Genomic DNA, 13504 nt, shown 5'->3' on the forward strand with positions numbered 1-13504 from the left:
AAAATTTCGTTAGTTGTTATTTTATAAGTTTTCCCCACTTTTCTTGATTATTTTCTACTTTGTATCCTTCTAGGTTTTTTCCTCCTCCCTTTTGTTACACCCCCTCTCTTGGTTTGTTTTTTTCCCCTTTCTCCCTCCTTGGTTTCCATGAACCCTATCTCTCTCTTGCTCTCATTTTTTTTATCCCACATTGATTTGCAATCAATCACTCACTTTCTTAAGCTCTCTTACTATGGTTATTGTGATGAAGGATAACAAAGTGTTATCTAAAATGTTGATTCAAAACATTTCACACAATTGAAACCAAAAACACTAAAAAATAAAGAGAATGAATTGTGGAAACCTAACATTCTTAATTATGCATCCTCTTTTATTAATTTAAATTAATATTAATTATTCAATTTGTTCAAAACTCGACGTTACCACTTATTTCTAAGAGTGCTCCTCTATTTTTCTCTAATTAAATAATTCATTTCATCTCATTGGATCTTTATCAATCTACATTCATATTTTGTGTCCATTCTTACAATAAATTTTATTGTGTCCAATTATTTTATTTCCCCACATTAAGATGGGTCTCACCCCATTCTACATTTCAAGGCATATTTTCTAAATCCATCACGTCAACCTAGATGTAGTTTCACTTTGAGATCTCTAGATAAAGGCATTTCTCCTCATTTCATCCATTATTATGATCCATCAATCAAGAGAAAGCTATATACAATTCAACAATTACACATAATTAATCAAGCATCCAAGTCTCCAAGCATTCTTCAATCCTTCTTCTTCATTGAGAATTGTGGAAAACTACACAATCCATCATCCAAGGCTTTCATTTCATAATTTCCTATTTGGTCTTTTATGGAGTTCAAGTTATTGCATCAACACTTTTGATTACATCCATGTTTATGCCTACTTCTAAGTCTATTTCTCTATATGTGTGCATGTGATCAAAACAAAGTTCAAGAAGATGCAAGGAATTCTGATACAAGCAAAAATTGGAAAATAGTGAAATCTATTTTTTTGATTTTTTTTATATTTTAGTATTTTTCATTTTTTGGAGGGCTTCACTTAAACCTTTGAGCACCAAATGTAGAAATTTTGAAGATCTTCCCATAAAATCAGATGGTTTGTGATTTCTAGCTACGAGCAGAAAGTTATGAATTCTACAAGTAGACATACTTTTTAATATAGATTTTTAGAGTTTTTAGAGTTTATTTTGTATTTAAATAACTTGTGGAATTTTCATTTTCATTTCCAAGGGATAGTGGTGACCCTTTGGATCCATCAAATTTGTATACAATCTATTTTTTAATGGAATGAATCCCTTTTTGGTTTGCATAAATCTATTGTTGCAATTTAATTATTTCAAACTAAAATCACAATATCAAAGGTTCTACACTAGGTATTGTAACATGAATTCTTAATTCAAATTAGAGTGGTATTAGAGCTTTCTTTCTCCTGTATGTCCCATTGCACATAGTCAACTTATCAAAGGTTGGGATTGGGCACAAGAGATTTCTCATATTATCTTCCTTTGAGATGCGCAGAGTCACATATGACAAAACAATAACTTGAGGGAATGAGTGAATCCTTCAAAACACTGGTGGAAGAGGCATTAAGTAAACAATGTGAAGAAATGATGGAGCAATTTTCATGAATGCTTGAAAAATGAGAGTCACGTGCTAATCCAAGGAATTCAATATTTAGCAAGAAAACCCCATTCAAGGTGTAGGTAAATTTTGATATTCCAACTTTTCAAGAGAAAATTGATGCAAATATTTTTGATGAATGGTTGTCCAAATTAGAGATACTTTTGTGTTAATAATTTTTCAGATATCAAAAAAATCTCCTTCGCCCTCCTCAAATTTGAGAATCATGTGAAGTTGGCATGGGAGGTGGACATAACAAGTGAAGAAACCTATGAAGCTAAAGATGGCCATGAATTTTCTATGTTATTTGATAGGAAACCCACATAGGAAGAATTTGTAGAGCATATAAAATAGGAATATTACCCTAAAGATATCTATGAAGAAAAATATATGTAATGGCAATTACTCTAACAAAATAAGGACCAATTAGTTTAGGAGTGCACTAGCATATTTCATTCTCTCTCTCTACAAAGCTTGGCATCAAATACTTATAAAAACATAGAGTTTAGAAGTATAAGAGTGGTCTTCATAGATACATTCAGATTGGAATGGATTTCTTGAATGTAGAGACATTGTATAGTGCTTTCAAATATGCATCAAAAATCAAGGAGAAGTTCAAAAAAAAAGGGAGGAGGGAAAACCCAATGAAAAAAAATGGAAAGGTGAAGCTAATAAGCCTATAGGGAAACAAAAAACCAAGGAGCCATCTCCAAATTCACAAACAAGGAAGACATGGGGTGTAAAGAAAATAGGGCAAAAATTAGGTATGAGGTGTGAAGTCCATCTCTCATAACACTAACTATTGTAGAACTATAAAGAATTTAATGATAACCCATGAAGAAGCTATTGAACTTGAGGTAACATATTTTGGAAAATAAATGGAAGATGAAGAAATAATTGAGGCTGACCCATAAGCCACAGTGGCCACTATTAAGGTATTTTCTCATGATGATGAAGAGAGAATATTCCATTCATAAATGCGGGTAGGAGGAAAATATTTTCATTTTATTGTTGATAGTGGTAGTGAAAAGAATTTGATATCTATTGAGATTGTAAAAATATTGAACCTAAAAAGCATTACACCCACAAACATACTCTATGGGGTGGGTGAGCCAAGGGTGAGATATTCAAGTGAACAAGCAATATCATCTTTCATATTCCATAAAACCATTCAAAGATGAGGTTATTTGTGATGTAGTTCCTCTTGATGTGTGTGATATTCTATTAGGGCAATGATACATGTATCAATGCCGTGAGGTGTATGAGTATAGGCCATGAAGTGTGACTATGAAATTGGATGGACAAAAGTACTAGACCAGAGGTAATTCTCACAAACTCTACATCTTTGATTAGTGTAGAATAGTGTAGAAGATTAATAGCTAAGACTGGTACATTTGTGTTATTAATGATCCATCCCAAGGAACAAAAGAAAAATGTGTGTAATTCCCATGCCATGGTATCCATCACAACAAAACAACCAAGATCAATGGATTAGATTTTAGCAAAGCATCAAAATGTGTTTGAGTGACCAACAGGGGTACCTTATATTACCAAGTTAAGCACTCTATTGATTTAATACCAGGAAGTACATTACCTAATGAGCCAATATATAGGAGATCAATTTTAGAAAATGATGAGATAAAATGACATATGCAAGAATTGATTCAAAATAGACATATCCACCCATGTGCGTCTCCCTATGGTAACCTAATTGTTCTTGCAAAGAAAAATGATGGTACATGGAGGCTCTTTATTTATTATACATTGTTGAATAAGATCAATGTGAAAAATACATATCCAATTCCTTAGATAAATGATCTCTTGGACTAGATTAGAGGGGAAAAATTCTTTACTAAAATTTGTTTGAAATCTGGGTATCGTCAAGTACTAATTGATCCAGAAGATGTATGGAAGACTGCTTTTAAATCTAAGGAGGGATTATTCAAACGGTTGGTGATGCCTTTTGGCATCACAAATACCCTAGCTAAATTTATGATGATGATGAATGATGTACTTAGGCCATTCATTGATTCTTTTGTACTTGTTTATCAGGATGATATTCCAAAGTTTTAGCAAAACTTGGGAAGAACATCTGTAGCATGTGGAACATGTATTTTCGACATTACAAGACCATGGACTCTATGTGAATAAGGAAAATCCTCTTTTGGTATAAAACATATTATATACTTAGGTTATGTTATTGATAGTGGGGGTGTTCATGTTTATCCTAAAAAGATCCAAGTAATTAAAGGTTGTCCTACTCTAAGGAACCTCACAGATTTGCATTGCTTCTTGGGATTAGGTAACTTTTATCACAGATTTATGTTTGGATTTTCACATTTGTCTTGGCCATTAAATTAGTCAATATAAGGAGGTATGAAAGAAAAATTCAAGTGGATAGGTTCTCAAAAATAAGTATTTGAGGAGTTAAAAAAATTATTATGTTATGTACTAGTTTTATCTCTTCCTAATTTACAATAGTCTTTTGAAATACAAATATATGCATCAGAATATGCCTTAGGAACAATCCTCGTGCAACATGGACATCCAGTTGCCTACTATAGTGAGAATTTTTTTGATACAACATGTAGGTATCCCACCTATGACAAATAATTATATGCTATTGTTCAAGCTTGTTAGTAATGTAAACATTATATATTGGGAAAGGAGACTATCATCCACACAGATCACAAACCCCTTCAATTTTTGAATACATAAGGAAAATTACATAATGATAGGCACCAAAGGTGATCAACTTATCTTTAATAATTTCATCTCAACATTTGTCATAAGAAAGGAAGCACCAATAATGTAGATGATTGCTTAAGCAGGCCTCCAAGTACAAGAATAACTATGGTATTAGAATCATGTGGTCACTAAACAAAAAATTGGACCAACTTGTATAGACATGATAACGAATTTTTTGATGTTTATACTCAGCTTTTGGAAGGTAAACATGTGAACGATTATCACTTGCAATATGGAATGCTTTGTCACCTTGTTCAAATCTGTGTGCATTAGGATGAACATAAGAAGTTAAGATGAGAAGCTCATTATAGTAAGATTGTTGGTCATTTTGGAATAGGTAATACTACTACTATATTTCAAAGATATTTTTTCTGGGCAAAAATAAAAAATGATGTGATAGAGTACATTATTTTTTATCAGTAAAAGGTTGAGGCCATGTGAATTTTATTAAAATAGAACAATTTTATAATATTCTTTGTTCAAATGGGCACTAGCAGGAAATAATAGGGTAGAAAATCTCCAGTCTTGCCTAGGACAATAGTCCTATACAAATTACATCATTAAAAGGGGCATACCCCAGTGATATAATAATTATCGTCTTGCCACTTACATTCTTTTGGCCTAAAATATAACATCTATCCCTTTTTTAATTTGGGGTACAAGGGAAAATGTTCCTTACAATACATTCTCTTTAGGTTTCATCTGCTATCATTTAGGTCTAGAAATGAATTAGGATATTGGGGATTATTAGTGAACTTGAGAGATTCGTAACCATCAGCTTTCTTGTTGTGCTCAAATCACTTCCTTGGATTTTTCCATCACTAAATAAAACTTCAAACTTGTCCAAATGGTTAATACCAGTCAAAAATATCCTTTATATAAAAAAGAGTAGCTATTCTTATCTTTTAAAGACAATCCTATATGTAGAAAGTTGGTGTAGGAGCACCCTTTCAAGGCTCCCACCATTTCATTTTTGGTGTGATGAACTTATTTTAAGAAGCATGTGAATACAATAAGAGCATATAGCTCATGCTTGTGTGTCTAAGCTAGGATGGGTTTTAAAAGTTTCCTATTTGGTCTTTTTTGAGAATGGTATCTTGACCTTGGGTTGGTATCATTTAGAGTTCTTGTCTTCTCATGTTGGTGAAAGGTTAAGTGAGGATTATTTCTTTCATTTTTATCATATGTGTATTTTACAAAAGCTTCCAAGGTGGACTATTAGCTTGGAGGACCTTAATGCTTAAATAATGCAATTTTATGTAATACTTGTCACCGTATGGAATAGTTGTTTTCAAGAGTTTGGAGGTCTTGAGTGAAGAAAGGTAATACTCTCAAGGATTTTTTGGGAAGGTATAGCATGGTCTTAGAAGATGGAAACAAGTAATTCTACCCGAGAGAAAAAATTGCTTAAAAATTGCTAGCAAATTTAAAAAGTTGCTGAAACAACTTTTCTACTTCTTCCATTTTGTTGCTAAAAGACCTATTTTTGTAATGTGACTTTGAAAAATCCATAAAACCTATATTAATACCATGGTATAGCCTATTTAAGGTTGTAAGAACCTGAACCAAGGGTTGGAGGTCATTGTTTTGTATGGCGTTGTATTTCTACAACAGATTGTGACTGATTTCTATACATTTTTACTGGTTTTTGGTGTTGTTTGGCAGAAAATCACATTGTTACTATCATTTTTTTGCATGTTGTATTTTTTTTCTTGTATATTATCCATTATCCATGCATTATATTAGATATGTAATCACGTTTCAGAAGGTTTTTCTAAATTTCTTTAAAAGTAACAATTTGTTATCCAGTTTTGAGTTCTCAACAATGAACAGGCTGTAGCTCTTGTTTCCACTATGGGATTTCAATGGACTTTTGGATTCCAAGACTAAAGACCCTAATGTGTAACATATTGCAAGAAGGGGCCCAAAAAATGTGTGCAAGCATTTTTTTGACAAAGCCCTAGGTGAGCTAGGCAATGCCCGACTAGGAGCAATCAACAAAGAAGTAGTTCTCAAGAACAAAGTATGAGGATTCAAGACTTGAATTTTGGAGGGATTAAAGAGGGATATAATACGGTTCTTTATTGAAGATGATAAGTTTATATGAGTTGAATAAGGTTTTTGAAAGTTGAGGACAACAGGAAGCCCTCAAAACCCCCCAAAACCCTCATTTTTTGCATTATTGTTGTACAACTTTTTGGTGGCCTAAAACCTCAAAAATATTTGAGTATGGACTATGTGAAACAAATTTTATTAAGGCTAGGTCTGATGAATCCCTAAGGGTAATATATTATTAGCCTTATAAATCCAGGTGGAGGCCTAATTAGGGGCTCTTCTAGTAGCCTTTTTGTGAAGAAACCAAGAAATTGGGTCTGAACCCATTGTTACCATCCATTCAAGCATACTAAAAGTGTTCCAATAGCACATTAAAACTCATCAAAACCTTGGTTTGACTATGGATTATTGTGGAACCTTGGTAGTGTTAGATTGTGGTGACTGATCAGGAAAGTACTGTACATACTTCATAAATAGTGGGGTAAAATTTTTTGGGCCGTTGCCGACATGGTAGCCGACATATTATGGATGACATATGGCCGACATGTTATAACCCTAAAGTAGTTTAATACTTGTATAAAAGGGCTTAGGGTTGGGTATTTTTCATTATGTTGTGATGTGAAATTGGTTCTTGCGGCGGTATTGAGCTGTAAGGGATTATGGATTGTAATCAGGTTGTAATCACTAGATTATAATAAGATCGGACTTGCTATTTGGTGGATGAAGCCCAGGGATTGGGTGAACCACGTTAAATCTTGGTGCCTTGTGTTCATTTTTGTGTGATCTATTATTTTTCAGTTATTGGTTATATTTGCATGTAGTTTTTATTTCTGTCTGTGGTTTATCCTAACAAGTGGTATTAGAGCGAGGTTGTCTTTCAGTTATCCTTTGCAGGAAATTCTCATGGTTAAGTGGAAGTCTCACGGTTGAGTGGGAGCAATGGAAGATGAGGGTAAGTTGAGGGTTGATAGGTTTAATGGGCAGAACTTCCAGTTATGGAAGATGCAAATGGAAGACTATCTATATCAGAAGGATTTATGGAAGCCGTTGGAAGGAAAAGCCAAGAATAAGGGAACTATGTCAGAGGCTGAATGGGATCTTTTGGATAGAAAGGCACTCAAAAGCATTCGGTTATGCTTGGCACCATCAGTGGCATTTAATATTACAAAAGCAAAGACGACAGAAGATTTGATGAAAACCCTAGCGACACTGTATGAAAAGCCTTCTGCTTCAAACAAGGTATTTCTCATGAAGCATTTATTTAATATGAAAATGCCAGAAGGTGGATCTATTGCAGATCATTTAAATGAGTTTAATACTATTACTAGTCAATTATCTTCTGTGGGTATCAATTTTGATGAAGAAATTAGGGCTCTCTTGATTTTGTGTTCTTTGCTTGAAAGCTGGAATGGCTTGGTAATGGCGGTGAGTAATTTTGTTCCTGGATCTAGTACCCTAAATATGATGATGTGATCAGTGTTATTTTAAGTGAGGAAACTCGTAGAAAATCCTCAGGTGGATCTACATCAAGAAGTGCTTTAAATGCACAAAGCAGGGGCAGAACGACTGAAAGAGGAAGTAACTCTGAAAATTGTGGGAAATCAAGAGGAAAGTCAAAGGGGAGGAGGTCTCAATCGAGAGGACCAAATGATTGCTGGTATTGTGGGAAACCAGGGCACAAAAAGAAAGATTGCTGGAATCGAAAGAAAAATGAAGGAGATAAATTAGATGGAGACAAGGAGGAAAATGTGGTAAGTAACAAATCCGAAGAGGATGCTTTGTTTCTATCTTTAGAGAGTGTTGATGACTCATGTGTTTTAGATTCTGGTGCTTCATTTCATGCTACACCTCATAGAGGTTATTTCATTGATTATGTCTAAGGGGATTTTGGGCTTGTTTATTTGGGGGATAATGAACCCTGTTAGATTGTTGGAAAGGGAAAAATTAAGATTAAGTTGCAGAATGGGAATCATTGGCTACTACATGAGGTAAGACATGTTCCAAAATCAAGTAAGAATTTAATTTCAGAAAGGCAACTCAGTGATGAGGGTTGTGTAGTTACTTTTAATGATAAAAATTGGAAGGTTTCAAAAGGTTCCCTTGTAGTAGCAAAAGGTGTGAAAGTAGGCACCTTATATCTTTGTACAGGTCATATTGTTCCTTCTACTTTGATTGTTTCAGAGAAAAATGAATGTTCAGGAACAATTGCTGCAATTGAGCAGGGAGAACAAATAGCTGCTATAGATTCTGATACAACGTTGTGGCACAATAGACTTGGGCACATGAGTGAGAAAGGTATGAAAGTACTTCATTCAAAGAAAGTTTTACCAGGTCTGAAATGTGTGAATATGGATATCTGTGAAAATTGTGTGTATGGAAAACAAAAGAGAGTGAGTTTTGTAAAGACTGGGAAGGAAAACAAAAAGGAGAAATTAGAGCTTGTGCATACAGATGTAAGGGGACCAGCTCATGTATCTTCCCTTGGTGGCTCTCATTATTATGTTACATTTATTAATGACGCAACTAGAAAAGTATGGGTTTATTTCCTTAGACAGAAATATGATGTATTTCAAACTTTTAAGAAATGGAAATGCTTGGTTGAAAATGAGACTGGTAAGAAATTAAAATGTCTCAGATTTGATAATGGTGGTGAGTATTGCAGTCATGAATTTGAAGATTATTGCTCCACTAATGGTATTCATAGACAAAAAATTGTTCCAAGGACTCCACAGGAAAATGGAGTGGTTGAACGCATGAACAGGACTATAATGGAGCATGCAAGGAGCATGAGGTTGCATGCTGGGTTGCCCTTACACATGGGCAGAGGCTATCAATACTGCAGTATATTTGATTAATAGAGGTCCCTCTACTCCTTTGGGTTGTGGTATTCTAGAGGAAGCATGGATATGGCTAAATCAAAGAAATGTGTCTTTGTTGGATATGGCATTAATGAATTTGGTTATAGGCTTTGAGATTTTGAAAATTTTAAAATTGTTAGAAGTTGGGATGTCATATTCAATGAGAAAGTGTTGTACAAAGATTTGTTGCAGCAACATGAGAAGAAAGAAGATGATTATGTAGTGCTGGATGATACTCCAAAAGCTGATGTTCCAACCATTCCTCATGATGTGCAACAACTGCAACAAAAAATACCACACACACCAGTGAATGTTAGATGGTCAACAAGGCAAATTAGACCTCCACAAAGGTTTTCTCCCTCTTTGTATTCTATTTTACTTACTGATGTTGGTGAACCTGAAAGTTATGATGAAGCTGTGTAGGTGGATACTAAGATTTAGTGGGAGTCTACAATGAAAGATGAAATGGACTCTTTGTTGAAAAATAAGACATGGGATTTGTGCAAGTTGCCTGCAGGTAAAAAGGCTTTACAGAATAAGTGGGTTTACAAGTTGAAAGAAGAGGAAGGAGGTAAGAAAAGATTTAAAGCTAGGTTAGTTGTAAAAGGATTTGCACAGAAAAAGGGAATTGATTTTGATGAGATATTTTCTCCTGTTGTTAAAATGACTTCTATTCATACTGTTTTAAGTCTTGTGGCTATTGAAGATTTGTATTTAGAGCAGATGGATGTTAAAACAACTTTCTTCATGGTGATTTGGATGAAGAAATATATATGGCTCAGCCATAGGGTTTTGAGGTCAAAGGTAAGGAGAACTTAATGTGCAAATTGAAGAAAAGTTTATATGGCTTGAAGCAAGCACCTCAGCAATGGTATTTGAAATTTGACAGTTTTATGCATGAGCATGGATATAATAGGTGTCATTCAGATTACTGTGTTTATTTTAAGAGGTTGGATGATGATAGCTACATTATTTTATGTTTATATGTTGATGATATGCTTGTAGCTGGGTCTAACATGGATCATATTAAGGGGCTGAAACGCCAATTAGCACATGCATTTGCTATGAAGGATTTGGGGGCAGCAAAAAAAATTCTTGGTATGAAGATTTGTAGAGATAGGAAGAACAAAACATTGATGCTATCTCAAGCTGATTATGTTGAGAAGGTGTTGCAACGTTTCTCTATGGAGAATGCTAAAGCTGTCAGCACACCTTTACCCAGTCATTTGAAATTGACTAAGGAAATGTGTCCCAAGACACAAGAAGAGGAGGATAAGATGTCCAAGGTACCTTATGCTTCAGCTATAGGAAGCTTGATGTATGCTATGGTATGCACTAGGCCCGATATTGCACATGTAGTGGGAGTCGTTAGCAGGTATATGAGTCATCCAAGATTTGAGTATTGGAATGCTGTCAAGTGGATTCTCAAATATTTGAGAGGAACATCCAATAAGTGTTTACACTTTGGGGGCTCTGCTACTGATTTATAGGGCTATGTTGACTCAAATTTGGTTGGGGATATTAATACCAGGCAGAGTACTACAGGTTATGTCTTTACTGTTGGTGGGGCAGTTGTGAGCTGGGTTTCTAGGTTACAAAAGATTAATGCTCTATCCACTACAGAGGCAGAGTATGTTGCTGCTACAAAGGTAGCCAAGGAGATGATATGGCTTCAGTTCTTCTTGGAAGAATTGGGACATCCTCAGAAGGATAATTATTTGTTCACAGATAGTCAGAGTGCCATTCATCTTGCTATGAATTCAGCTCTGCATTCTAAGACCAAACACATACAGTTGCGGTACCATTTCATTCGGTTAGTTTTGGAGGATGGATAGTTAAAGCTAGAGAAGATACATACCAATGAAAATCTAGTAGATATGTTGACAAAGGTTGTAACAAGGGAGAAGCTAAACTCCTCTTCAGCTTTGGTTGGTCTTTTAGACTAAACATGAATAAAAGAACAGTAGAGTCCAGGGTGGTTTGATCCAGTGAGAGCCCCATGTGGTAGTGGTATTGCTACAGGATTAGTCTCCAAGTGGGAGATTGTTGTTTAGTGTGGAGCCTGATCAGTCCCCAAGTGGGAGATTGTTAGATTGTGGTGACTGATCAGGAAAGTACTGTACATACTTCATAAATAGCGGGGTAAAAATTTTTAGGCCGTGGATGACATGGTAGCCGACATATTATGGCCGACATATGGCTGATATGTTATAACCCTAAAGAAGTTTAATACTTGTATAAAAGGGCTTAGGGTTGGGTATTTTTCATTATGTTCTGATGTGAAATTGGTTCTTGCGGCGGTATTGAGCTGTAAGGGATTACAGATTGTAATCAGGTTGTAATCACTAGATTGTAATAAGATCGGACTTGCTGTTTAGTGGACATAGCCCAGGGATTGGGTGAACCACGTTAAATCTTGGTGCCTTGTGTTCATTTCTATGTGATCTATTGTTTTTTAGTTATTGGTTATATTTGCATGTAGTTTTTATTTCTGTTTGTGGTTTATCCTAACAAGTATACCTACATATGCATTTTGGAAGAATTGCACTCCTAGGAGGATAAGTGAGCCATGGAGCAAGATTTGATCATTTTACCTAGTGGGAAGGTTAGGGAAGGTCAGGGGATGTTCTAAGTTGTAGGAAATCCTATAGACCAAGTTAGGTGTTAGGAGATGTATTGCATAAAAATGTAACCAAAGAAATAACACTAAGCAACTAATGTACATTCCTACATTATCATGCAAAACCTCAAAATATGAAAGAAGACATGTAAATGAACAACAAAATAGCACTATTCAAACTTCATGAAACCATCAAGTCTAGATGATTTCATTGCTCATGGGATGTGGTTGCTCACAAATCTAGCAACATAACAATGAGGTAGAAGGTGCTTGTGAAAATAAGGAGAGGGCTCTCCTTTTATAGAAAAATGGACGGCTAAGATTGAATGCAAGATGGAGGGCTAGGATCTCTCAAGATCAATGAGGTGTCAATGAGGTGGAGGACAAGTAGACTCCACATGGATTAGGGTTTTGACCATGCAAAGGGGGAAAGATGCTCACACATGTGTGAGCAACCTTTGATGGTGACATGTCAATGACAGGTGTAAGAGGTGTGTAAGATAATGTTTCCTCACACATGTGTGAGACACCTTTAAAAGTGACATGATCAATGAGGTGTGAGAAGCATGGCTTCTCACACATGTGTGAGACAACTTGATTCTCATGCAAGAGGAAAAGTGTGCAAGAGGCATGCAAGATATGAGGGATGAGGAAAGTGTGAACATCTCTCACACATGTGTGAGAACACACTTAGGATTAAGAGGTGATTAGCTAGGATGATTAGGAAAAGAAAGCATGATTAGGAAGTGGGTAGGTTTAGCATGATGGATTAGGTAGGCTAGTGAGGTTAGGTGAGGGTTAAAAGTAGGAGCCATGTGCTCAAATAGGATTAAATGCAATATTTAATTCTTAATGAGATTAGGCAAGGAATTAATTAAGTAAATGACATAATTAAAGTGAAAGGGGTTAGATGCAAGGGGAATAGGTTAAGATTTAAATAAACCTTAGTTTATTTAAATCAAGGTAAGGCAAATGTAATTAAATAAATGAAAATTTATTTAATTAAAGGTAGGGGAATTAAATAAATAATGAATATTTATTTAATTGGCTAGGAAATGGGTTTTGGAAAAATTTAGGTGTCTACAGGAGAACACCAAGATCCTAGCATGGATTAGTGGCATAGACTGGGTAGTCTACCCTAAACTTTCCCCATCAAATTGGTATTAGAGCCTGCAGAGGTGTGGGACAAAGCAAGTGAAAATCAAGGTGAATGTAATCACCTAGTGAATCTAGTGATTCTAACACAATGGTAATGAATGTTGAATTGGCTAAGAAGGTAGAAGAGCAAGAAGAAGACAACAAGTCTTTGAGAGAAATATTGGCACAACTGGAACAGTTGTTAAATGAGGTTCAAGACACTATAGATAAAGTCAAGGACAAGATGGAGTAGAAAGAAGAGAAGGAGGCTAAAGAAAAAGACATTGAGTTGGAAGAAGAAACTCCAAAACTAGACTCTGTTTTACTAGAAGAGCCTTTCTTGAAGGCAATCAAAGCAATAGATACTAAAGCCTTGGAAGGAATTCCTCTATTCAGTGGCAAGATGGATCCTGATCTCATCACAGAATGGATTG

This window comes from Cupressus sempervirens, chromosome 1 (genome assembly GCF_028749045.1).
Source record: "Cupressus sempervirens isolate cs-2001-9-10 chromosome 1, ASM2874904v1, whole genome shotgun sequence".
In the NCBI taxonomy this organism is placed as follows: Eukaryota; Viridiplantae; Streptophyta; class Pinopsida; order Cupressales; family Cupressaceae; genus Cupressus; species Cupressus sempervirens.